Source organism: Triturus cristatus, chromosome 7, assembly GCF_964204655.1.
Source record: "Triturus cristatus chromosome 7, aTriCri1.1, whole genome shotgun sequence".
In the NCBI taxonomy this organism is placed as follows: domain Eukaryota; kingdom Metazoa; phylum Chordata; class Amphibia; order Caudata; family Salamandridae; genus Triturus; species Triturus cristatus.
In genome coordinates, this window is record NC_140590.1 from 1,609,083,442 (window position 1) to 1,609,110,651 (window position 27,210).

Below are 27,210 nucleotides of genomic sequence, written 5' to 3' on the forward strand. Positions count from 1 at the left end.
ATAGAAGAGGATCGCTTGTTGGAATGGGAATCAGCAGGGGTGGCCACAGTGGGCTCGTATTCTGATGTCGTGCTACGGCCATTCGAGGACCTATGTACAGACTTTGATATACCTGCAAGGTAAGTTCTGGTATACGGTACCCGGAAGGCGGCTATGCAAACAATCTGGGGCCGATGCGATGTGGAATCTTCACCCTGTCCCAGCTGTCGCTTCCTCTGTGACATCTCCAACACTCGACGTCTGGTCTCAGTCCTTTATGTAGCGCTAAGGGATGATGCATGCTCCTCCCAACTGAATGCCCACCTGCTTGTGCCTTCCTCTTCGACTCACCGGATCTTGATGTTTGAACCCCCGCCAGTGCGGACACCTCCCTCTATTATTGTTATACCTCAGCATTTCAGAAGTGTTTTTCTCTACCTTTTTTTCTGACAACTAAGGGAGCCTTCGGGAGGGGGGTGGGAATATGCCCTGGGAGGAGGGGAGTTAGATTTTAATGTTGACTTGGTCACTTTTTAGTCATTTACCTGTAACTATCATTTTTTTTTTGTGAAACCATTTTTATTGCAGGACCAAGTACAACGTACAGCAACCAGGATACATGTCAATAATGCAGGTTTCCCATCCTCCCCTTAATCATTAATCCGGGTAGTATACACAGCCGTACTGCCCACATCCCAGAGGCCGGGCGGCGTCATATAGACACATGGCACATTAAAACTAAACTGTCAGGAGCATACTTCCAGTGAAGAACCCCGCTGCCCGCTTTTGATCGCTGTCCCTCTGCTCCCCTAAATACCTACAGAACTTACAATCTACTTTCAAAAAACCTTAAACTTGGGAACTCCCCCTCCACCCCCCCCCCTCCCTTGTGCCCTCCCGATTGCGCCTAGTCAGGAACATATAGCATGTGTGGCGGGTAACAGGAAAAATGCAGTAATCCCTAATCGTGCGTGCTTGGCAGGGGGGCAGTGGTACGACTTCGTCCGCTGCTTCCTCAGAGTTCTCACCCTCCTCCCCACTGGCTGGGCTATCTCGCAGGGCCTGCACCATCACCTCCCATACCATTGCCGCCGCCTGAGCCCGGTCATCCGGTTTACGGTGAGCTAGTTGGTACCTGAGCGTGCTCTCGCTAGCCGCCCATTTGAGAAATTCATTTAGCCATCGCCGGTGTGTTGGCCCCGCCTTCGACTTCCACCCTTTCGTCACCTCTCGCCTAGCTAGGAGAAGGCCCATGTCTATAAACTTGCTGGACATTTATTTACCTGTAACTATCATAACGGTCTAGGAAGCTATTGGCATGCGAATCATAGGCATGGAAAGAGCACAGTATTCTTATACATAGATGACCGTTATCAAGGTGGCAAAGGCAAGTGGAAATAGCCACTTTAACATGCTATCACCCAATATGCTCGAAGAAAGGCCATGTATTAAATATGCATTGATACTCCCCTACTTTCAAAACTTTTTTTTTTTTTCTTTTTTTTTTTTTTTGAAACCGTTTATTACAAGACTCAAAAATATACAAATATGGGCCTACAACCTTCCGGCCGGCCGCTAGCAATGAAAGGAGCATACGATATACATTTATAAAACACAAGGTGCTGCGGCAGAACATGCATAGGAGTTAACATCGTTGCGAGCCACACCCTCCAGACCCCACTATACGGTTCCATTTTAAACTTAAAGAACAACAAGTACAAACAAACCCACAAGGCAATCCTCAATCGGAAATAGCAACACGTGCTCCCCTAAAGGGGAAATCCCAGCCATCCATAGAAGTCTCAAGAGGGGAGAGAGACCAGAACTGGGGCTGGGTGAACCCAATGCCCAGGTGCCGGGGGGATGAGTTGGCTAAGGGGACGGGGCCGGCGACGGATCAGGCAATAACGGCGGAGCACAGATTCCCCCGCGGTAGGCGTTCCAGGGGCCCCACACTTTCACCCATGCCCCAGGCTTACCTCTCGCCACATACACCACCTTTTCCCGAAACATGCACCAATCCATATGTTCCTTCCAGGCTGAGACAGTCGGGGGCCTCTGGGATCCCCACAATTGGGCAATATCACGCTTGGCAACCATATACCCCAGAGTCACCCACCACGTCTGGGGCACCGAATAGTCGGTAGGCTCCCACACATTCAACAGGCATCTCCTCGCTTCGGGCAACAGCGCCACATGCGTAACCACTCGCAGCACCTCATGCACACCACGCCAGAACCCCTCCACCTCCGGGCACTCCCACAGGATATGCAGAAAAGTCCCCAACGCACCACACCCACGCTTACACAAACCGTCCTCAGCATAGCCCATACGCAGGAGCCTTGGCCCCGTCATGTAGACCCTGTGGAGTATCTTGAGCTGGACGAAACGAAGGCGAGCCGGTATGGCCACCTCTTTCGGGGAGGCCACCGCGGAAGTCCAGTCCTCGTCGTCCAGCTCCAGCCCGTCGGCTACCCAAGCCCCACGAAGGGCAGTCAACAAGTCTGAGCGGTCGTTGATCAGTTTTTTGTAGATCAGTGAGATCGTGCTGTCCGGGATGTGTCCATCCAGCACTCTATCCTCCAGGGGGGAACACTCCGGGATGGAGGCAACGTCCGGAGAGACGGAGCCCAGCGCATGACGGACCTGCAAATACCGAAAGTACTCGCTGCCCTGCAACTGAAATTCCGTCTGCAGCATCTCGAACGTTTTAAATCCTCCCCTCGTCCAGAGATCCCCCACTGTGCTAATGCCTATTATGTCCCACTTCTCAAAGCCCTTCGAGGTCCACAAGGAGCCCAACCGCTCAGACGCGTACAGTGGTGACGCCCGGGTCAAACGGTCCTTCCACCCCATAGCTGCATTGGCCGCATGCCACACTCGCACCATGACACGCGTGGGGCCCGTTAGGCGAGCGTCGGGCGCGCTAGAATAGAGCGCTCGATTATGGTCACCACCTGGAAGGAGCATCCTATCCATTTCAAATGCCGGGTTTAAGGCGGGCCCATATAGGCCCTGATTAATCGCAGCTAGCTGGGAGGCCCAATAGTACCGTTTGATATCCGGAAGGGCGATCCCCCCGTCATACCATGGGAGCGTCAGCTTCGCCAGGGCAATACGTGGCCTCCCGTCCCAGAACAGGCGGCGCTGCAAACTCTCCACTTCGCGGAAGTAGCGCGCTGGGACGAGGTCCATAGTGTTCTGCAACGCGTACAGGAAACGCGGCAGCGACATCATTTTAAACAATGCCGCCCGGCCGAGCGGCGAAAGCGGCAAACGCCGCCAGCGCGCGACATCCTCTTTCAGACGCTGGAGGGGGGGAAGCAAGTTCCGATCATACCGAGCCTCCGGGTCCAGAGTAATGAAGACACCCAGGTACCTAAATCCCTGCGGGGCGACCTGGATCGGACAGCCCCGCGGGAGGATAGGAGCCTCCCTGGAGAGAACATACACACACGATTTAGCCCAGTTGATGACAAGACCGGAGTTACGACCGAATGAATGCAAAACATCAACCAGTACTATGAGTGATTTACGTGGGGAAGCTAGGTACAGAAGGATGTCATCAGCGTATAGGGATACGCGGTCCTCATACTCGGGGGTCCAGCGGAGACCACGGATGGAAGGCTCCCACCGCAGCCACTCCGCCAGGGGCTCCAAGGCAAGTGCAAAGAGGAGCGGCGATAAGGGGCAGCCCTGCCGCGTGCCCCGGCCCAGCTCGAACGGAGCCGATACTCTTCCGTTCACCACCACCTGCGCCAATGGGCCCGAATACAGCAATTTGACCCAACTGATGAATCCTGGGCCAAATCTAAACTTCGCAAGCATCGCCCAGATGTATGGCCACTCAAGCGTGTCAAACGCCATGGTGGCGTCTAAGGACGCCAAAATGGCCGGCTCCCGTATAAACGGGACACGTGCGAGCACACCGTGCAAGCGCCGCAGATTAAGGGCTGTGTTGCGATGAGGAATAAAGCCGGACTGGTCCTGATGAACCAAATCGCCCACCACGCCAACCAGCCGATTGGCCAGTACCTTGGCGAGAATCTTGGGCTCCGCATTCAGTAGTGAAATGGGCCGATAGGATGTAACCCGGTCCCGAGGTCTCCCCTCCTTGTGGATGACCACGATTGTAGCCAGACGCTGGTCCAGCGGGAGGGAGCCCACCGAGTGTGCCGCCAGGAACATAGCCCGGAGGTGGGGTGCCAGCGTATCCGGTCGCAACTTGTACAGCTCGATAGGGAGACCATTCGGACCCATGGCCTTGCCGGAAGCGACCGAGCGTATGGCGAGGGCGATTTCGTCGGAGGTGGGAGCGGCGTCCAGCAACACCCTGTCATCCCCGGAAAGGGACGGCAGCGCGATATCCCTGAGCAGGGCACAGGAATCCTCTTCCGAGCAGGGAGACACCGGGGAATACACTCCACGGAAATAATCCGCGAAACAGGAGACGATTTCTTCTGGCTCAGTTACACACACACCATCCGTTTTCTCAATCAGTGGGACCACACGATTCGCTCTCTCTTTTTTGTCCAACCACGCTATCAGTTTACCAGCCTTATCACCCACATCATACAGTCGCCCCTGTTGCTCTCTACTGAGGCCCCTGGCCGCCTCCGTGACGAGGGCCCTATAGGCCGCTTGCTTGAGTTGGAGGACATGTAATGCGGCATCCGTCACCCCACCTTCTAAATTACCCTCCAACTCGGCTATTTCAGCCTCCATCTGGGTCACCTCCTCCCGCTCGCGCCTCCGGGCGTGGGAAATAAGGGATAGGGCCTCCCCTCGGAGTACTGCCTTGAAGGCCTCCCACAGCGGTACAGCCGAAGGCACGGACCCCACATTTTCATCAAAATATCGCTGAAGGGATTTAATCAATTCAGCGCGAATGGTGGGGTCGCGCAGGTACCAAGGATTGATTGGGACAACCCTACCCTCACCCCTCGGAAAGACATCAAAGTGCAGTAGGAGCGGGGAGTGGTCCGAAATACCCCGTGGCAAATGGCGCACCTCTCCCACCCTCCCAACATAGGCCGCCGGGACAAGGACATAGTCTAGTCGTGAGAGACTACCATGGGCTCCCGAGTGGAAAGTGTACTGCAGCTGCGTGGGGTGTTTTAAACGCCAGCAGTCCACTAACCCAAATGTATCCAAGAGGCCGGGTAGCCACGTCTGTGCCCGGGGGAGGTCCCTAGGGGGGTGACGATCCACAGTCCCAGATACCACCGCATTGAAATCCCCCCCCACAACTAAAAGCCCCCCCGGAAGGCCAAGGAGAAGGCGCCCCAGGTCTGCAAAGGTGGTCGACTGCAGCCCCGGTGGGATGTATACTGACACAAAGACAACCACTTTGCCCTCCAGTCTTCCCACCAAGACCGTGTAGCGTCCCCTGTCATCGTGGAGCACCTCATCAATCTCCAACGGGAGCGAGTTCCTCACCATGATGCCCACACCCCTTGAGCCAGACGTGAAGCCCGAGTGAGCCACTAGGCGATAGCCACGCCGATTCATGGCGCAGAAGGAGTTGCCAATGAGGTGTGTCTCCTGCAGAAAGACTACATTGGGCGAGATTCGCTTCAAAAACTGCAGGACCACACCTCGTTTGATCCTGTCCCCCAGTCCATTCACATTCCAAGACAACAAAGTTAATTCCCTACCCCCCATCATACACAGAAGCCATCATTCGTCCCCCGGAGAGCACTGTAGAACTAACACAAAAGTACGTTTGCCTTGTGATAAAAACGAACAACACCCCATCCCTACCCACCCACCCCAACAGAACTCCCCCCTCCCTGCACCCCTGCATGAGCCCGAACAGCCCCCCCAACGTGCAGTGTGCCTGTCGCCCCATATATAGTTTTTTTTTTTTTTTTTGAAAAACCTTTATTGACATTTCAACCATTAACAAGTATGGGCCTACAACCCCCGGGGCCGGCCGCTACGCAGTCAGAGTAAAATAAATCAATATTTAGCACAGGCAGCACCTCGGGGAGCAGAATCTCCATGCTGGTATACTCTCGGCCACTAAACAGCCCAAGTAGGAGACCAGGATACAAAGGGTTTTCATTTTATAATAAGGGAAGATGGGAGGATCAGGTGCCAAACAGTTTCCCGGCAGCAAGAAATGGCAGGCAGAGTAATAAACGTCCACAATAAACAGCAATTTATCTAGTCAATGGCGCTGAAACAAGAAGTTCAGGATGTGGAGGAATATCACGGCCATTTGCACCTGCAATCCCCTGCCCTAAAACCCAGAAAACACCACGGAAATTGTGGCACACATGAAAACGCTGCGATTAACGATAAAGGAGTTCTACCATGCTGATCCCAGAAAAGAAAGACAAAGAAGAATAAGAGAAGAAAAAGGAGGCCATGGAAAAAAAGAGTTAAAGACTAAAGGATCCCCTCCCCCAACCCCCCACCCTGCACCTCTGCAGATGAGTACGGCCCCCCTCCCCAGCAGCGTGCCTGTCGCCCCGGAACCAGACCCGAAATACAGAAGAAACAGAGAAAGAGGAGTAAGAAAAGAAACCCCACCAGACGGGGGGGTAGAGAGAATATTAATAAACTGGAGGAGGGCCTTCAAAACATGCCCCCGGCTTCTCCCTCCCGCACAATATGCTTTCCCCCAAAGCAAACAATAAGCAACACAGAATCGACAAAGTCAAAGAAGAATGGGGAGCATTATGCGCCTATTACACTAACAGTTATGCCGTGAGAGCACGCAACCCCTGAGCCCGCCCGCCTATGAGATGACCACCTCTGAAGGATCAGCCTTATCCTTGGCCACTCTTTGCGAATCTACCCATGCATACCCATCGACCCAGTGCCATGTCCAATGCTACAGAGAAGAGGAGCGTCCAAAAAAGAACAGGGAGCGACACACACAGATGGGGTGGAAGTCTCTGAACACCAACACAGTCAGCAGTATGGAGAATCGTCTTTCCCAGTGCTGCCCCAGGATCTGCACTGTACACAAGGTCCAAGAAGGCGAAATCAGCCAGAGCAGGCGACCGTTGCTTGAATATTGCCTGGGTTGCCGGAGGCCGCGCACGGGACAAGGCCGCCACCCCCCACTCAGGTCCAAGACCTCCGGAACAGATCAGACCCACAGCCAGCCGATCACACGTTAAGATACTGTCCGGGGTTTCCAGCTGGTCACTATCCACAGGGGCGGCCACGACACTGTCCTCCCGTGTGCAGTGTAGGAAGTCCCCGTGTACCTGGGGACAGGCAGGCAGCAACTGTTCCGACGCTGATGCCACCCCATCAAGCTTACTCCCCAATACCCAGGCGCCGTGAACCAAGGTGGAATGAAGGGCACCGAGAGCCTCGAGAAGATCACCATACCCCAGCACAGCTCTCGGCGCTCGCTCCGCTACGCTCCTCATAGTCGCACACTTCCAATCGTGCTGCGACCCAGTGTACAGGATGGTAGACTTCGTCCTGTCAAGATGGCCGCCGGGTAGGTCCAACCCAGATTGGGACCAGGACCCAGGGACAAGCGCCTCAGGTTCCATGTCACTGGAATCAGGGTTTCGGGGGCAGGCAAAAGATATATCCGGTGTGTGGTCACGGGCAACAGTCATCCCCACCACGGACCTGCGCCCGCGAAAATCCGGGAGCAGTCCGCAAGAATCAGGGCGAGTCACGGGCGGCGGCCGGGCAGCTCACCGGCGAAGGCTGAGGCAATCACCGGGGAATCTTGGATTGGCCACCTCGGGCAGGCACTCGTTCCGCTACGCTTAGTGGTAGGAACGACCACGGCGAAATGTAGGCCGATATTCGCACCGCTCCGGTTAGTCCGACTCCACCCAGTCACCAAAGGCCGCTGTTGTTGAACTGCCGCCCGGCCATGTTATCCACTCGAGGTCCCGGTTCCAGGGTTGCACAGGCCGCAGACTTCGAATGGACATTTCTCCGGCGATACTGCCGCCAGAAACTTCGGAGTCACACGATCGGTTGCCGCTCTCATTCACCAACACGGGCATATAGCGCAGGCTAAGGATCTCATGCAGGATATCTGTGCGGGATGCGGAGGTTCACGGAGCCGGGAGCCTATGCTGCCGTCCCGGTCGCCATCTTGGCTCCTCCCTCCCCCATATATAGTTAAACTAACTAACCCCCTAGAGGAGGAGGGAGAACCCCCAACAGACCCAACACAACCCCCATAGGAGGGGAACTTACAAAGACTGACGCAGAATCGAAAGTGGCATCATTTTCGTCCAGAGTGAGGCCCAATGTTAAACCCTCAGTCCTGATCCAGCGTGCCGTCTCCCCCCGCTGCCCCCCCCCCCGCCCCCCCCGATCACGATCCCCGGGCAGAGTATCCAGCCAGTCCCCGGCCGCTTCGGGACGATCAAAGAAGTGCGTGCGACCATCCACCTCCACTCGCAGCTTGGCTGGGAAGAGCATGGCGTATTTGAGGTTTCTGGACCGCTGGGGTGAAATCAGGGTAGAAATTTACCTCCATATTGTCAAACTTGACCGGTCCATGCAGTCTGGAGGTTTGCAGGATAGCGTCTCTGTCCCGAAAATTGAAAATCCGGGCAATGAGAGGTCTCGGAGGGGCTCCAACCTTCGGCCTTCCCCCGGGAACCCTGTGGGCCCTCTCCACAGCGAAGAATTTACTCAGCCCCCGTGGCTGGAGATGGGTAGCGATCAAGTCCTCCACAAAGAGATCTGCCGCCACCTCCTCGCGTCCCTCAGGCACCCCGATGATGCGGATGTTGTTCCTCCGTGCCCGACTCTCAGAGTCCTCCAGGCGTCGATCCATAAGCGCACTCGCCTGACTAAGCCGGCGCACCTCTGTAAGGCCGCCACATCTGTCGTTAGGCCCGATGCGGTGTGGGCCAAAGAATCTACTCGGTCGTTGGTTTTGGAAAGATCGGCCCTCACCAGGCCAACATCCACGAGGACCGAGTCGATCTTCTGCGCCAGTGTATCAAACCGCTGGCCCACCGAGGCCTTCATCTCGGCAATGGCGCCCATGATATCTCGCAGAGTCAGATCCGCGGGCAGGTCTGGGGCATCAGGAGGGCTCTCAGGGGACTTGCGCGGTCCATCGGGAGATCCCTTCTGGAGGGTATAGCGGTCCATACTATTAGCCTGATGGACGGCGCCACGCCGGGTTGATCTGGTCTTTGCCCGATCTCCATCTTGTTTCGTGGCCATGGCCTCCAATCTCCCAGTCGCACCAGCCACGTCGTGTAGGGCAGGAAAGCAGGGCCACGAGCTCCGGGGGGGGACGCCTCAGAGCAGCGGGGTGGATCACAGCCTGCAGGCAGGCAGGGCCTCCCAGCAAGGCCACACCAACACCAAAGGCTCCGCAACCCAACCTCGCAGAGACGGCAAGGGGGTGTGAAAGCGAAAGCGAAAGTGCGGGGTACGCGAGTCGCCAGGCCCTGCCTGCCGCTGTTGTTCACTTTGTCACTGGATCACCCCACAGCGCAAATCCGGGGTCCGGCGAGGGTAAGGCCGCAAACCTCAATCGGTGCTCACTCCGGTGTCCGAGGTCCGATACGAAAGCGGGAAACGGGTGCCACCTCAGCTCAGGTTCACCAACATAGTCCCCTCATCCAGGGCAGGATAATTTCAGGATAATCGTAGGAGGTTGCGGAGGTCCTCGGGAGCCTCACACCTACGCGGCCATCTTGGATGCGCGCTAGGCTCCTCTACTTTCAAAACTTATTTGATTTTCCATGCAGAATGGTTAAGGCTTCAATGGGTATGAAGGGTATGATGCCGACATCATGCTAGCACCAATTTTGCATCGATCCAGACTTTCGACTTTGCTGTGATTTAACTAGGCTAAGCTAACACTGATTAAAGTAATTACATTTAATTAACTTGAACCTTTTGTTCCTGAATATGCACACCCCATAAAACAACATTATTCAATTCTTTATCTGTAAAGTCTTTTGAAATAATGCCCGACTGCCTGGCTTATAATTCTGAAAGTGAGTTTCAATTAGCATTAGTCAATATCCTATACATTTCTTTTTTTTTTTTTTTAAACTCTGTTTATTTAACATATGAGAACCGTGGTCATGATCTACAATTCTTTACATCATATGTGTCACTTGCATCATTTTCACACGTAGCAGTACATATAGTCCAATGCATCGGGTATGGTTACAGTACATACAGTCAAATTCACACTCTAATGTGCTCTTCTGGGGATGAGACAATCGGTGGTTCACACAGCCCCCCCCTGTACACATTCCATTTCGACCAAATTGCTAACCATTTTTTGGGACATCCCCGTGCTATGTAGACAGTTTTCTCGCGAACCATGCACCAATCCATATCTTCTTTCCATTTTTTCAACTTAGGCGACGCAGCTGCGCCCCACAATTGCGCTATGTTGCGCTTGGCAATCGTCTGCCCGAGTGTGACCCATAACCTCCCTTTCACGCTTAAGTCTGTTGGCTCCCAAACGTTCAAAAGGCATCTCTTGGCCTCAGGCGGCAAGGGTACCTCCCACACTGTACTCATAACTTTAAGGATATTCCTCCAGAAGACTTGAATTACTGGGCATTCCCAGAGCACGTGTAGGAATCCGCCCTGCATTCCACATCCCCTCCTGCATACCCCATCCACGCTACTCCCCATGTGGATAAGCTGGGACCCTGAGAGGTAGACTCTATGTAAAATCTTCAGCTGTATTAATTTCAATTTGGCGGATATAGCCACCTCCTTGGGTGAGGAGAGCGCCTCCTGCCATTCCTCATCATCTAATTCCAGTCCGTCTCTTACCCATTTCTCCCTAAGTGTGGCGAGGGGATCAGGGGTGTGGTGGATGAGTTTTTTGTATGTGAGGGAAATACATTTGTCCAGAAGATGTCCATCTAGCAGTCTGTCCTCTAGCGGGGATGCTTCAGGTAGCTCCGTGTCAGATCGGATGTTAGCCTGCAGCGCATGCCGAATCTGTGTATAGCGGAAGTGTTCCGAAGTTGCCATTTCGTATGTCTGTTGCAGTGTGTCAAACGTCACCACTCCATCCCGCCCCCATAGGTCCCTAATATGCGAGATACCGATAAGGTCCCATTTTTCAAACCCCTTGGTTCGTCCCAGAGTGCCCAGCCGTTCCGAGTCCCAGAGGGGCATGGCTAACGTGAGTTTCTTGGCCCAACCCAGCGCTTTGGTGGCCATATGCCATACCTGGACAGAATGTTTAGTGGGCCATGAGAGCCTATACCTGGTAGGCCTGGAATACAGTGCTCTCGTGTAGTCCCCACCTGGCAGCAACCACCTATCCATGCCGTATGCTGGGTCATCTCCACTGCCGTACTGGCATTGGTTAATTGCAGCCAGTTGCGCCGCCCAATAGTACTTCCTGATGTCCGGCAGGGCTATACCTCCATCGTACCACCCCAGTGTGAGCTTACCTAACGCTATTCGAGGTCTGCCATCCCACAGCAATTCCCTCTGCAAGGACTCGACCTCCTTAAATAAGGCTTATGGGACCATGTCTGGGTAGTTTTGGAGGGCGTAGAGGAATCTCGGCAGTGCCATCATTTTGAACAGCGCCGCCCTCCCTAGCATGGACAGGGGCAGCTTCCTCCAGACATCAACATCCCTTCGGAGCCTTTTCAGTGGCGGCACCAAGTTGCGTTCGTATCGCTTCCTGGCATCAGTGGTTATGAATATACCCAGATAGCGGAAGCCGTCCTCCGCTACCTGGATTGTGCACTCTCTAGGGAGAGGGGGAGCCGATCCATGAAGCATGTAGAGCATTGACTTGCCCCAATTGATACGAAACCCTGAGTTTTTCCCGAAACTAGCAAAAATATCTAATACCACTCGTAAGGAACGAGCAGGGGATGAAAGATATAGTAGGATGTCATCCGCGTATAACGATATCCTGTCCTCCCAGCCGGCGGTCCAACGGAGTCCGCGGATGTCCACATCCCTGCGTATCCAGGCCGCTAGCGGTTCGAGGGAAAGAGCGATTAATAGTGGTGATAGAGGGCAGCCCTGCCTGGTTCCTTTACCGAGCGTGAACACTTCCGACATCTTGTTGTTGACTGACACTTTAGCGAGCGGTTCGGTGTATAAGAGGCGCACCCATCCTATAAATTTGGGCCCAAAACCCAGTTTCTTGAGTACCAAAAAAAGGTACGCCCACTCCAGAGTATCAAATGCCATGGTTGCGTCCAAAGACACCACCATGGCGTCTTCCTGGATTCCGGTGCAACGCCCCAGAACTCCGTGCAGGCGTCTCAGGTTAAGGGACGTATTGCGATGGGGCATGAAGCCCGATTGGTCAGGGTGCACTAGTTTAGTGATGACGGTACGGAGTCTGTTGGCTAAGGCCTTGGCCAGTATTTTGGGTTCCGCATTAAGGAGCGATATTGGTCTATACGATGTGCATTCCGCTTTCGGTTTCCCTGGTTTGGGAATTAGCACAAGTGTGGCTATGCGTTGATCTCTAGGCAATATACCTCTTTTCTGACTATCGTAGTACATGGCTTTCAGATATGGCGCTATCTTATCTGGCTTTAGCTTGTATAGTTCGATAGGGAGACCGTTGGGGCCCAGTGCCTTACCCACCTTGAGATCACCCATTGCTTTAATTAGTTCCTCAGATGTGAGATCTTCTTCCATCTGGTCGTGTTCCCGGTCTGTAAGGGTTGGCAGCCTGATGTCGGTTAACAGGTCAGCAGAGTCGGCCTCCGAGAGGTCGGACTGTCTCTGGTATACCCTCTCAAAATGTGATGCCAGTTCTCTCGCTATGTCATGTGGCTCAGTGAGGATGCTCCCCGAGGCACTTCTCAGTTCAGGCACCACTCTTTGCTACCTTTCTTTCCTATCCAGCCATGCGATAAGTTTGCCCGCCTTGTCTCCCTGGTCATATACACGCCCGTCCCTGTCGCGGGCAAGGGTTTTAGCTGCGCCTGTGGCAATGGCTTTGTACTCCGCTGCTCTAAGTTGCAATTGGTGGGAGCACTCATCATCAGGGCCTCGCCCGAGTCTATCCTCTAGGCGCGTGATTGTGCACACGATGGTGGCAAGCTGCTTTTCTTTTTCCTTGCGCCTACCCGCTATGATTGAGAGCGCTTGTCCCCTTAGAACTGTCTTGAATGCCTCCCACAGTATGGACGGTGAATCCACTGAAACCTCATTATCAACAAAGTACTGGTCGATCACTTTTACCAGTGACGCTCTGGTCTCCGGGTCTTTCAGGTGCCACGGATTTATTGGCTTTACGCCTCCGACTCTCTTGTTCCCTATCGTCAAATGAACCCATATTGGCGAGTGATCCGAGATGCCTCTAGGCAGGTGTTTAATTTCCGTCGTGGTCAAGTCAGTCTGCACCGGGGAGAGAACGTAGTCGAGTCTAGACAAGGTATGGTGTGCCCCCGATAAGAAGGTATATTCTCTACTATTCGGGTGATGTTTCCGCCAGAGGTCAACAAGGCCAAGGGCGTCAAGAAACTGGGGGAGCCACTGTTGGCCCACTCCTATAATACGTGAAGGGTACCTATCCCATTCCCCGGATACCACGGAGTTAAAATCTCCGCCAAGCACAAGGTGCCCCGCAGGCAGGCCTAATAAAAGGGCACCCAGGTCTTTGTAGGACTGCGCTTGCAATCCTGGTGGAATGTACGCCGCCACCAGGATGAGCGTTCGGCCTTCCCACTGTCCCGCGACTGCGACGTAGCGCCCCAACTGGTCAGTCCATGTGTGTTGAACAGCAAAGGGGAAAGAGTGGCGCGCCAGGATCCCGACCCCCCTAGACCCCGTCGTGAACCCCGCATGTGTCACCATTTTGTAACCCCACCTGTTAAGCGCTTTACATGTGTTTCCCATTAAGTGTGTTTCCTGTAGCAATACGACGTCGGGGGAGTGTCGTTTGAGGTACTGCAGCACAATACTTCTTTTTATTTTGTCTCCCAACCCGTTGACATTGCAGCTGATAATTTTAAGACTTTTATCCCACTTCATGTGTGGCCTGGAAACTGAACATATGGTGCATTGCAAGCCTTAAGTAGCCCGACCGTGTGACTGATGCTGTGTATTTATTTGACCAACAATAATCCCCATCACCTCCCACCCCTGCCATCATCAACAATCCAACAAACATGAACCCCAACAGTATCAACTCCGATGTCCCCGCCCCCCTCCCTGCTACCCTGCCACGTAGGTTCCAAACTACCCACATCCCCCAAGCAGCAGAGTGCCTATCGCCCCAACTTGTGATCAACTGTGCCTTGGGGACTTGGACAGTAGCCGACCCCGGCCGCTCGAGCCCCTCCCCCGTGGTGAATTAATTGGTTGCCATATAGGGTAACAAGAGCTGCCGCTATATACCCCTATAGTGTCCGCCCCCTCGAGCAGTAGTACATCCCTCCAGGTACCGTGTGTCGCATGGTCGGACTGTGTATCTGTACCTCCCGGTGGTGCAACAACAATAGCTGGTTGTAATGTGATTGCTTATATATCCGAGCCCACCCCCTGGTTAGTGTTTATACAGCCTCCCCCCCCCCCCGTTGTACATTACGGTTTTGCAGTCTTCTTCAATGTGGGAGGCAGAGGGCCTCTGGTTCAGAGTCATGCGTTGACGGCGCCCGGACCGTGCTGCCGGACCGCGACCTCCAAGCACGGTCTGTACGCAGTCCCCTTGCGACTCCGTCTCCCGCTGGTGCTACCCTTCGAGTCTCAGGCTCCGTCTTTCTCGTAGAGTGTCCGGTGCGCTTTCGATGGTCTGCCCTCCCCTCCAACCAGTCCTGCGCCTCCTGAGGGCTCGTAAAGAAGAGTGCTTTCCCATCCGCCAGGATCTTAAGCTTCGCAGGGAAGAACATCATATATTTGATCCCGCGTTGCCGCAGGGCGGCCTTCACCCCTTCGATGGACCTCCGCTCTTGTTGGACCTTTAGAGTGAAGTCTGGAAAGAATCGTATAGTCGCATTCTCGTACTGCACGTCTCCCTTGATCCTTGCGGCCTGCAGGATGGCATCCCGGTCCCTGTAGTTCAGGATTTTGGCAATGATCGTTCGGGGAGCCGCCCCTGGTTTCGGCTTTGGGAGCAGTGCCCTGTGAGCCCGTTCCACTGTGAAGAGCGTGGAGAGTCTTTGAGGCTTGAGATGGTTAAGTATGAGGTCCTCCAGGAAGAGGTCCACACTCGGCCCTTCCAGTCCTTCTGGAACCCCCACCACCCTGATGTTACTGCGTCTGGCCCTCCCTTCTTGGTCCTCCAGCTTCGCAGCCATTTGGCGGTGTTGGCGAGTCAAAACGTTTATTCTCTCCTCCAGTCTTTTCGTAGTCGTCTGGAGGTCAGTGACGTTGGATTCTGTTTCTTTGACCCGATCAGTTATCCTATACATTTCTGGTTGTATTGATTAATGGAGAAATCAATAAAAATGCTTGGGGAAAACAATCAGCCCAATATCCTATGTATACAAGATATAATTTTTCTCCCATCTCTTAAAGGTAGCAGTGCATAAATGTATCACATAACTATTTTGCTCTATAGCTCCATCTTGAGGCTCTTCTTGCAACCGGTGTCAGTCAGTCACACTTCAAAAATTGGCCTGTCAAGATACTGTAGTTTCTCCTCACTACCATGAAGATACGGCAGATTTCGGAGTAATATAGGTCACCAACTTACGAAAAGAGTAGTTAAAAAGTAGCTGCTCCAGTGATCTATGTCAATCCCGGAAATGGCCTCCGTAAACCTGTTAAGCAACCACAAATGCAGTACGTTAGTATAAATCACTGCAGATTGCAGCATACTGCTTCCATACTGAGAAGACAGCTACCCTTTACTGACAGAGGCAACTGCCATAATGGTTGAACTCTTGCCAGAGGTACTGGACGGCACCTCAAGAAATTATTTGATTTCAATAATCAATATGCTGCTAGCAGTAAAACAAGTTATAGCATCTCACCGAAAGAAATCAACTCCACCTAATCAAGGGTAAAAAAAACCTCTGGGTGATCGTTGGCATGTACATTGATGTGTTTTACGTGTGCACTTTGAGGTAGTAGGCCTTTTATATTTAATTATTTATATCATACGTGATATAAAACTAATTTACTGCAAGCAGATTTTTTTAATGTTTTCAAATAATTCATTTCTACAAGTTGTGTGCAGATCTGTCATGCTCCCAATCCATTTTGGAACCCTTGGTAGGCAATGCACTCACTAACTGCAAATTAAGGCTGCATTCACTGAAAAAAGTAAAGTCACCTGGATTATTAAGAAAAAAAGAAATCACAGATCTGAAAGTCTGTCTAGCAAAGTTACACAGACGTCTCCCAGAAATTATGATGGCTCCGATCAGGTCTTATGATTGTTCTCTGTTCCTCCAACAACATACCATGGATCATTGTACTTTTGTCGCTTAGTAGGAAAATAATTGTGTTCAACATGTCTCATTCTTGAGGGAGTTCTTTCGTTTTGGAGGGCTAGCTGGTATCTTTATAAACTGGGCTAAATCGGTGATATTTCCGCTGACTGACGGTAGCCCCCCCCAATATCGGAGTTCCCCTTGAGGTGGGAAGCTGAAGTGGTTAAATATTTGGGGGTTAGGATAAGTCGAGACACACAGGAGGTGTGGAGGTTAAATTATGGCCAAGCTATCGTGTGGCAGGAAGAAAAGGTGAAGGTGTGGTCCAAGTTGCCATTATCGTTGGCCGGTAAGATAGCACTGGCTAAAATGGTTGTCCTACCAAAGTTCTTGTATTTATTTGTCAATATACCGATCCCACTCACTTGCCAATTTTTTAATTCCCTGAAATCGCAGCTGGTTTCCTTGGTGTCGGCGGGCGGTCAGGCCAGAACCTCATGGGACCTACTGACCCTCCCGTTGAGACAAGGTCGTTTAGGGGCTCCCGATATGCAGCTATATGCACTATGTGCCTGTAGGAGAGTAGGGTCTGCTATCCTATGGTCACCCCAAATTTTTGCTTTTTGCTTCACTGGTTTTTGACATATTGAGGCTGTGGGCCTGCCAATCAGACCCCCAGCCTGCTGTTCTCTCTACTAAATTTACACTATGCACCCTAGGTGCATAACCAATTGGAAGTGGATCACCCTGTGAGCCCCTGTACCAGTGTACACTAGGTACCCAGGGCATTGGTGTATCTAAGGCCTGCCAGGGGCTGCAGCATGTATTATGCCACCCCAGGCCTGGCCTAACAAATTTGACACAACTGGCTGATCACTCAGCTGGGGTAAGTTGGTGTAACCACCTCTTACTTAGGTGTAGTATACCTATACCTAACCTTAAATGGGACACATGTTAACCTAGAAGTCACTCCTATGGCAGGCCTTAACAATCCTGAAGGCAGAGTGCTTGGTTCCATGTGAGATGGTGCTCTGGCATGAGCTGAGCCTGTCTGCAGTGGTCGGAACAACTTCCTTCTACTGTTTCCAGATATCGTCATACCATATACTCTTAAGGGCATTATGAACCTCGCGGTTAAATGCTATCTTTGGTTTGTCTTTATCAAAACATGTCGAGTAAGGTGTCATACGAATTGGAATACTAACCCCTCGCCAATTCTGGCGACGGTGTTAGCATTCCACCCTTCTAGAGGGACACGACATGTACAGTACCTGAAACCCGGGTAAAATCAGACAGAGCCTCAGCTCCACAAAATGGATGCTGCCACCACAGACACAAGTCTGCCCTCCTGCTGCTGGGAGTCCTTCCAGCTTGGGAGGTGTGGACAAAGGGTTTCCTGCCAGGGGAGGTGCGTGCACCACCCCAGACAGGATTTTGTGTATTGGTCAGGTAGGGCTTGAAAGGAACCAGACATGCCTGAGGCTCACAAGGAGCCTCGGTGCATATGCCAGTTCAAACCGGTCCTGGGGCACACCAGCCCTGGACCTGGGGCGAGCTGGACAAAGGATTGGGGGTGTAACCACCCCCCTTCCTGGTCCCACCCATAGGGAGGGACCTAGCAGGTAGTCCGGCCCCTAGAATCCGCTTAAAGGTAGGAGCTGTGTCCTAAGACTTCAGACATCCTGGAATCAACTTGAAACTAAGAAGAAGACGGGAACTTCGACATTCTGCTGCACAGAAGACTGAAGGAAATCTCCCCTGTGGTCAGGGAGTGACCACCTTGCTAACGCAAGCACCATCCAGCGAATCAACGTCTGCTTTGCCGCCGCCTCCCGCCGGAGCCCGAGCCCAGAGACTGACAAGACCTGGACCTCCAGACCTCTCACCGCCCGATCCACAGTCCCTGAAAAGAGGAGACCCGTGGAGGCAACGAGACACGTGGAGCCAGCCATCTTGAAACGACCACGACAAGCTGCAAGTGCAACAACCGAGGCTCCCTCCAAGTTGTGCTTTGGGATCTGAGAAGCCCAACACCCGAGCAGCATCTGCACCAAAGGTGAGCCCTCCAGCATCTCCACGATCTGCGTGGGGCCCTTCTGCATTTTGCCACTCGACGCGCCTAACCGGTTGCTGGCCCGCTGGCTAGTGGCCATCTTGGCGACGAACTTCAAGAAATACACCGCTGGTCTGGTTGCTCCAGACTGGCCCTTGCTCTCCTCCAAAGGAGCAGTCCCTCTAACCTTGCTGGTCAGAACCATCAGCTTATTTCGTTTTCCACAACAATTGCTTTTGCCAAGGCTTGTTTGCTTCAATCAAGTCGCCGACACCGCCGACAGCAAGAGCCTGCGTGGGACAGCTCGTGAACCGACTCCTGGACGTCGTCGACCTTCAGGGACCACGTGGCTGCAGAGACAAGCTGCACCTTTCTTCCTGTTTGCACCCGACATCGCCTGGTACCCACCTGGTGCCACGCTGGTCACTGGCTAGTGACTGTGAACACTGTCCCCTCTGCTTACAGGTCTTCTACAACTCCGATCCACTCTGGGATCCACCCCATCTCTTCCGGACCGACCGCCTGCAGCATCTTTGTCTTCAGGCTCCATTGAACAGAGAGAAGAAACCCGACGCACTTCGACACCTATGCACCCGCTTCCTGTGGGTGAGGTAAAGCTGGCACTCCGGTGCCCAAGTGTAGAGAATCATCTCTAGTGTCTGTGTTTCCAATCCTGAGTTCATAGTCCATCCGGAAGATCCTTTTTGCAGTAACTTTGTAACTTTTAAGCACCCATTGTAAACCTATGGGAGCCCGCGTGTGACTATTTGCTCTGCACACGCCACCCGTGGACCTCCTGGTCACTAACTAAAGTTAGCTCCTTGTAGGCCCAGCGATTCTAGAGGCCCTAGGTCTTTTCCCTTTTCTGTTCATGGTACTTATACCACTATTTTAGTATATGGTTTGAGCGGCCACCAGGGCCTATCCATATAAAGTGCAACTTCTGTGTATTCTACTGTAATCTTGTTTGACGATTTGTGCTCCTGTGCTCATAAAGAGACTAGGGGTTACTTTGAGAAATAAATACATATATATTTTGAATATATATCTGTGTGGTGTCCTTTCATTGGTATAAAAGGGGGTTACATTTGGTAAAACAGCCTGCTTAACACGCTTCACGAGTTTAGCCTCAAAGACTGCTTAGCCTACGCTACCACTAGGGCAGCTAGTCCGAAAAGGTTGACTTACAACCACACCATAAGGGTTGCTTGGCATGGTACAAGGTGGTCACTTTAACTAGTGAACATCATATACCAGGCCAACTTCTCACATTGGTGGCAGCGGTGGGATTTGAGCTTGCTGTGTTTTACCATTGTAATCTCTTTGTTACCAATTGAAAGATCACATAGGTACCTATAGGTACATATAAAACAAGATTAGATATACATAAGTTCTACTGAACTTAGTTGTTGTAGAGCAAAGGGAGTAGCACACCCTGACTACAACTACTAGATAGGTTTAGTAGGTAAACCCAAGTGTAGGTAGATTGCAACACATCCACCCACACTTAAGAGCAATGGCTGGGGCAGAGGGGTCCACTGTACCCATCTCTGTTGAGAGTGACCCCCAGAGGGCACCATCCATCTTTGCTACCCTTAATCAAAATGAGCTCAGGCAGTTGGCAAATATCAGGGGCCTTAAACAGCCCAAGAATCCTACTTCTGCTGAACTCAGGGAGCTTTTACAGGCTGATGAAGATCAGAAAGCTCTCAGGAAAGCCTCCCAGTTAGGCCCCTTAGGGTCAGGAACAGGAGGCCCCCCTTCTGAAGATGCTACTGAAGTACCCCTTTCCAATAGCCATCCCTTAGATGAGAATCATACTACAGAGGAGGAAAGTGGTGAGGATACAGAAAGTAGTGAGGATGAAGGGAGAACTAGCCCAGTGCCAAGTGTTATACGTGGCCCAGCTAACTTAAGGCTACTGGGGACTGACAATGGGATCATCCCATTGGATCTCCCTAGTGGACTTAACCAGGGGTCTGGGAGGCAAAGGAATCGCTCAGGTGACTCTAATGCTTCTCATGCCTCTAGAGGCTCTCAAGGTCACTCCAGGAGAAGGATGACCACCCCTCAGAGGAGGGAACATGAGGCCAGAATGCAGGAAGCCCAGCTGAGGATCAGGAAGCAGGAGCTAGAGGTAGCCCTGATGGAAGAAAAACTGAACAAAGCTAGGCAACCTAAAGAGAGTGGGTCTATACTCACTGGTGGCAGCATTGTCCCTAAGGACAAAGATAGGGTCTTTGATAATAGGAACCTGTCTAAGGTTGTGCCCCCCTACAAAAGTGAGGATGACATCCACAAATGGATGACTGCTCTTGAGAGAGCCTGCAAAGTGCAGCAGGTTCCTGAAGACCAGTGGGCAGCAATCCTCTGGCTCTCCTTTGAAGGAAGAGGCAGAGACAGACTCCTCACTGTTAGGGAGGAGGATGTCAGAAATTACAGAGCCCTGAAGAGTGTCCTAGTTGATGGGTTAGGCTTAACCACTGAACAGTACAGGTTAATGTTCAGAGACACCCAGAAGACACAGACTCAGGACTGGTCTGAATACATTGAATGTGCCACTAAGGCTTTGGAGGGTTGGTTGCTGGGAAGTAAGGTATCTGATTATACAGGATTGTACAATTTGATGATGAGAGAACAGATTTTAAATAACTGTCAAAACCAGCAACTGCATCAACACTTGGTTGACTCTGATCTGACCTCTCCCCAAGAATTGGGAAAGAAGGCAGACAAATGGGTCAGAACCAGGGTTAAGCAAAAGAACCAGAACCAGGGCCAAGGGGGTGATCAGAAGAAAACAGACCAAAAGGGTGGAGATCAGAAATCTAAAGACCAGAAGTCTTCAACAGGGCCCCAAACTACTGCTAAGGAGGGTGGGTCCCAACAACAATCCAAGGGAAAGAAGAAAGAAGGTCAAAAGAAACCCTGGTGCAATCATTGCAAGAATACAACTCACTGGACTAGTGATTGTAAGAAGGGTGGAGCCCCCAACACTGTTGCCCCTAAGGCACCTGCTCCCAGTACTACTGTTAGCAGTGTTGGTCCCCAGACAAAGGGTGTAGTGGGAATCACTATGGGAACTGAAGGAGATTCTGACTTAGACAGAACCCTGACACAGGCAGTCTTGATCTGTGATGGGGACATTGATTTGTCCCTGACTGTGAGCCCCAGTAACCTGGGCAAGTACAGACAGACTCCTTTAATTAATGAAAAAGTGGCTCAAGCCTACAGGGACACATGTGCCAGTGTCACTATGGTGACACCAGGCTTTGTGGACCCTGGACAGTACATATCAGGTGAGAATTACCTGGTGACCAATGCCAGCAATGCCACTACTTCACATAGTGTGGCAGTTGTTAACTTCTCATGGGGAGGGGTAACTGGCCTCAAAAGGGTTGTGGTTAGTGCAGACCGCCCAGTAGAATGTTTGTTGGGCAATGACCTAGAGAGTTCTCTATGGTCAGAAGTGGAGTACAGGACTCATGCAGAGATGTTAGGTATATCATCACATGTCCTTGCTGTGACCAGGTCACAGGCCAAAAAGTGCCTCACTGAACCTCAGGTCTTGGATCCTGGAACAATGGACCAAGCACCTACCAAGAAGAAGAACAGGAGGGTCAAGGCTGTGCCTTCCCCCCTGCCTCAGAGTGATGATCAACCTTCCCAGGAAGCTGATCTAGAGAACCCTGAAGGAACTGTCCCTGAAGAGCTTGAACCTGATCAGGTTGAGTTTCTGGGGACAGGGGGACCTTCAAGGGCTGACTTGAGGCAGGCTCAGTTATCCTGTCCCTCTCTTGAACCCCTCAGACAGGTGGCTGCTGCTGAGGCTGCTGGGAATGCTCAAGGTACCCATAAAGTGTATTGGGATGAAGGGCTCCTTTATTCAGAGGCTAGAGACCCCAAGCCTGGTGCCACCAGGAGGTTGGTGATACCTCTGCAATTTAGGGGCTTCCTTCTTACCTTGGCCCATGATATTCCTTTAGCAGGACACTTAGGCCAGAACAAGACTTGGGACAGGCTTGTCCCTCACTTTCACTGGCCTCACATGAATGAAGATACAAAGGAGTTTTGTCGCTCCTGTGTGACCTGCCAAGCCAGTGGCAAATCAGGTGGCACAACAAAGGCCCCCCTAATACCACTACCTGTGGTGGGGGTCCCCTTTGAAAGAGTGGGAATAGATATAGTGGGTCCCATGGATCCTCCCACTGCATCTGGGCACAGATTTATACTGGTGGTAGTGGGTCATGCCACCAGGTATCCAGAGGCAATTCCCCTTAGGACCACTACAGCACCTGTTGTGGCCAGGGCCCTGCTGGGAGTATTCTCCAGAGTTGGGTTTCCTAAGGAGGTAGTTTCTGACAGAGGTACCAACTTCATGTCAGGATACTTGACAGCTATGTGGAAGGAATGTGGTGTCAACTACAAGTTCACCACCCCTTATCACCCACAATGCAATGGGCTTGTTGAGAGATTCAACAAGACCCTAAAGGGTATGATCAAAGGATTACCTGAAAAGCTCAGGCGAAGATGGGACATCCTTCTACCCTGCCTTCTGTTTGCTTACAGAGAGGTCCCACAAAAAGGAGTTGGTTACAGCCCCTTTGAATTGTTGTTTGGGCACCCTGTAAGAGGCCCACTGTGTTTGGTGAAGGAAGGATGGGAGTTACCTCTCAAAAAGCCTAAGCAAGACATAGTGGACTATGTACTTGGTCTCTGCTCCAGGATGGCTGAGTATATGGAGAAGGCATCCAAAAACCTTGAGGCAAGCCAGGCCTTACAGAAAGCTTGGCATGACCAAAAGGCTGTCTTGGTTGAGTTTCAGCCAGGACAGAAGGTATGGGTGTTGGAGCCAGTGGCCCCAGCAGCACTCCAAGACAAATGGCCTGGACCCCATACAATCCTGGAAAAGAAGGGAGAGGTTACCTACTTGGTGGACCTAGGAACTCCCAGGAGTCCCCACAGGGTACTCCATGTTAACAGGTTAAAAGCATATGTTGACAGGGCAGACATGGGCTTGCTCATGGCTACAGATGAGGGACAGGAGGAAGAGAGTGACCATCTCCCAGACCTGTTGTCTCAGAACCCTGAAGATGGCTCAGTTGAAGGAGTGACCCTTGGAGGCAACCTCACTGCCCATCAGCAGACTGAATGTAGACAAGTTCTACAATCATTTCAACATCTGTTTTCCTTGATACCTAGCCAAACTGACTGGTGTACCCATGTGGTGGACACTGGTGACAGTCTGCCTGTAAAGAACAAGCTTTACAGACAACCTGACCACGTCAGGGACTGTATAAAGGCTGAGGTACACAAAATGCCGGAATTGGGTGTCATTGAACCCTCAGAGAGCCCCTGGGCTAGCCCAGTGGTTCTGGTCCCCAAACCTCACACCAAAGATGGCAAGAGAGAGATGAGGTTCTGTGTGGATTACAGAGGACTCAATGCTGTCACCAGGACAGATGCACATCCTATTCCAAGGGCAGATGAGCTCATAGACAAACTAGCTTCTGCTAAGTTTTTGAGCACATTTGACTTGACAGCTGGCTATTGGCAAATCAGATTAGCTGAGGAGTCTAAGGCCAAAACAGCATTCTCAACCCCAGGTGGGCACTACCAATTTGTGGTGATGCCCTTTGGTCTGAAGAATGCACCTGCTACCTTCCAAAGGTTGGTGAATCAAGTCCTTACTGGGTTGGATGACTTTTGCGCAGCATATCTTGATGACATTGCTGTCTTTAGCTCCACCTGGGAGGATCACCTGATCCACCTGAAGAAGGCTCTTGAGGCTCTGCAAAGGGCAGACCTCACTATCAAGGCTACTAAGTGCCAGATAGGGCAGAGTAAGGTTGTATATTTGGGCCACCTTGTAGGTGGAGGCCAAGTTCAACCACTGGAGAGTAAGATACAATCCATCAAGGACTGGTCCCCTCCAACCACCCAGACTCAAGTTCGAGCTTTCTTGGGCTTGACTGGGTACTACAGGAAGTTTGTTAAGAACTATGGGTCCATTGTGACTCCTCTTAATGATCTGACATCCAAGAAGATGCCCAAAAAGGTTCAGTGGACAGTACGCTGTCAAAAGGCATTTGATGACCTGAAGGAGGCCATGTGCTCTGCACCTATCCTGAAAAGTCCTGACTACTCCAAAGAGTTTATTGTCCAAACAGATGCTTCTGAGTTGGGTGTGGGAGCTGTGCTGTCACAACTTAATGTAGATGGTCAAGACCAACCCATTGCTTTTATTAGCAGAAGGTTGACCCCCAGAGAGAAGAATTGGTCAGCTATTGAGAGGGAGGCCTTTGCTGTGGTGTGGGCCCTGAAGAAGCTGAGGCCATACTTGTTTGGCACTGACTTCAAGATTCAGACCGACCATAAGCCCCTCTTGTGGCTAAATCAGATGAAGGGTGAAAACCCCAAACTGCTTAGGTGGTCCATTTCCCTACAGGGGATGGACTTTACAGTGGAGCACCGGCCAGGTACTGACCATGGGAATGCAGATGGTCTCTCCAGGTACTTCCACTTAGGACATGAAGACGAGACTGGTCAAGGCTAGTTTAATGTCCCTGCGTTTGGGGGGGGGGGGGGGTTGTGTAGGAGAGTAGGGTCTGCTATCCTATGGTCACCCCAAATGTTTGCTTTTTGCTTCACTGGTTTTTGACATATTGAGGCTGTGGGCCTGCCAATCAGACCCCCAGCCTGCTGTTCTCTCTACTAAATTTACACTATGCACCCTAGGTGCACAACCAATTGGAAGTGGATCACCCTGTGAGCCCCTGTACCAGTGTACACTAGGTACCCAGGGCATTGGTGTATCTAAGGCCTGCCAGGGGCTGCAGCATGTATTATGCCACCCCAGGCCTGGCCTAACAAATTTGACACAACTGGCTGATCACTCAGCTGGGGTAAGTTGGTGTAACCACCTCTTACTTAGGTGTAGTATACCTATACCTAACCTTAAACGGGACACATGTTAACCTATAAGTCACTCCTATGGCAGGCCTTAACAATCCTGAAGGCAGAGTGCTTGGTTCCATGTGAGATGGTGCTCTGTCATGAGCTGAGCCTGTCTGCAGTGGTCGGAACAACTTCCTTCTACTGTTTCCAGATATCGTCATACCATATACTCTTAAGGGCATTATGAACCTCGCGGTTAAATGCTATCTTTGGTTTGGCTTTATCAAAACATGTCGAGTAAGGTGTCATACGAATTGGAATACTAACCCCTCGCCAATTCTGGCGACGGGGTTAGCATTCCACCCTTCTAGAGGGACACGACATGTACAGTACCTGAAACCCGGGTAAAATCAGACAGAGCCTCAGCTCCACAAAATGGATGCTGCCACCACAGACACAAGTCTGCCCTCCTGCTGCTGGGAGTCCTTCCAGCTTGGGAGGTGTGGACAAAGGGTTTCCTGCCAGGGGAGGTGCGTGCACCACCCCAGACAGGATTTTGTGTATTGGTCAGGTAGGGCTTGAAAGGAACCAGACATGCCTGAGGCTCACAAGGAGCCTCGGTGCATATGCCAGTTCAAACCGGTCCTGGGGCACACCAGCCCTGGACCTGGGGCGAGCTGGACAAAGGATTGGGGGTGTAACCACCCCCCTTCCTGGTCCCACCCATAGGGAGGGACCTAGCAGGTAGTCCGTCCCCTAGAATCCGCTTAAAGGTAGGAGCTGTGTCCTAAGACTTCAGACATCCTGGAATCAACTTGAAACTAAGAAGAAGACGGGAACTTCGACATTCTGCTGCACAGAAGACTGAAGGAAATCTTCCCTGTGGTCAGGGAGTGACCACCTTGCTAACGCAAGCACCATCCAGCGAATCAACGTCTGCTTTGCCGCCGCCTCCCGCCGGAGCCCGAGCCCAGAGACTGACAAGACCTGGACCTCCAGACCTCTCGGCGCCCGACCCACAGTCCCTGAAAAGAGGAGACCCGTGGAGGCAACGAGACACGTGGAGCCAGCCATCTTGAAACGACCACGACAAGCTGCAAGTGCAACAACCGAGTCTCCCTCCAAGTTGTGCTTTGGGATCTGAGAAGCCCAACACCCGAGCAGCATCTGCACCAAAGGTGAGCCCTCCAGCATCTCCACGATCTGCGTGGGGCCCTTCTGCATTTTGCCACTCGACGCGCCTAACCGGTTGCTGGCCCGCTGGCTAGTGGCCATCTTGGCGACGAACTTCAAGAAATACACCGCTGGTCTGGTTGCTCCAGACTGGCCCTTGCTCTCCTCTAAAGGAGCAGTCCCTCTAACCTTGCTGGTCAGAACCATCAGCTTATTTCGTTTTCCACAACAATTGCTTTTGCCAAGGCTTGTTTGCTTCAATCAAGTCGCCGACACCGCCGACAGCAAGAGCCTGCGTAGGACAGCTCGTGAACCGACTCCTGGACGTCGTCGACCTTCAGGGACCACGTGGCTGCAGAGACAAGCTGCACCTTTCTTCCTGTTTGCACCCGACATCGCCTGGTACCCACCTGGTGCCACGCTGGTCACTGGCTAGTGACTGTGAACACTGTCCCCTCTGCTTACAGGTCTTCTACAACTCCGATCCACTCTGGGATCCACCCCATCTCTTCCGGACCGACCGCCTGCAGCATCTTTGTCTTCAGGCTCCATTGAACAGAGAGAAGAAACCCGACGCACTTCGACACCTATGCACCCGCTTCCTGTGGGTGAGGTAAAGCTGGCACTCCGGTGCCCAAGTGTAGAGAATCATCTCTAGTGTCTGTGTTTCCAATCCTGAGTTCATAGTCCATCCGGAAGATCCTTTTTGCAGTAACTTTGTAACTTTTAAGCACCCATTGTAAACCTATGGGAGCCCGCGTGTGACTATTTGCTCTGCACACGCCACCCGTGGACCTCCTGGTCACTAACTAAAGT

The 27,210-nt window shown here is 52.1% G+C and overlaps 1 protein-coding gene across 1 annotated transcript in view; it reads right to left on the reverse strand.

The window, feature by feature from the left end:
• Positions 1-27,210, reverse strand: part of EFCAB8 (EF-hand calcium binding domain 8) — a 3,172,177-nt gene that overhangs the window by 3,084,956 nt on the left and 60,011 nt on the right. The gene's annotated exons all lie outside the window — the stretch shown is intronic.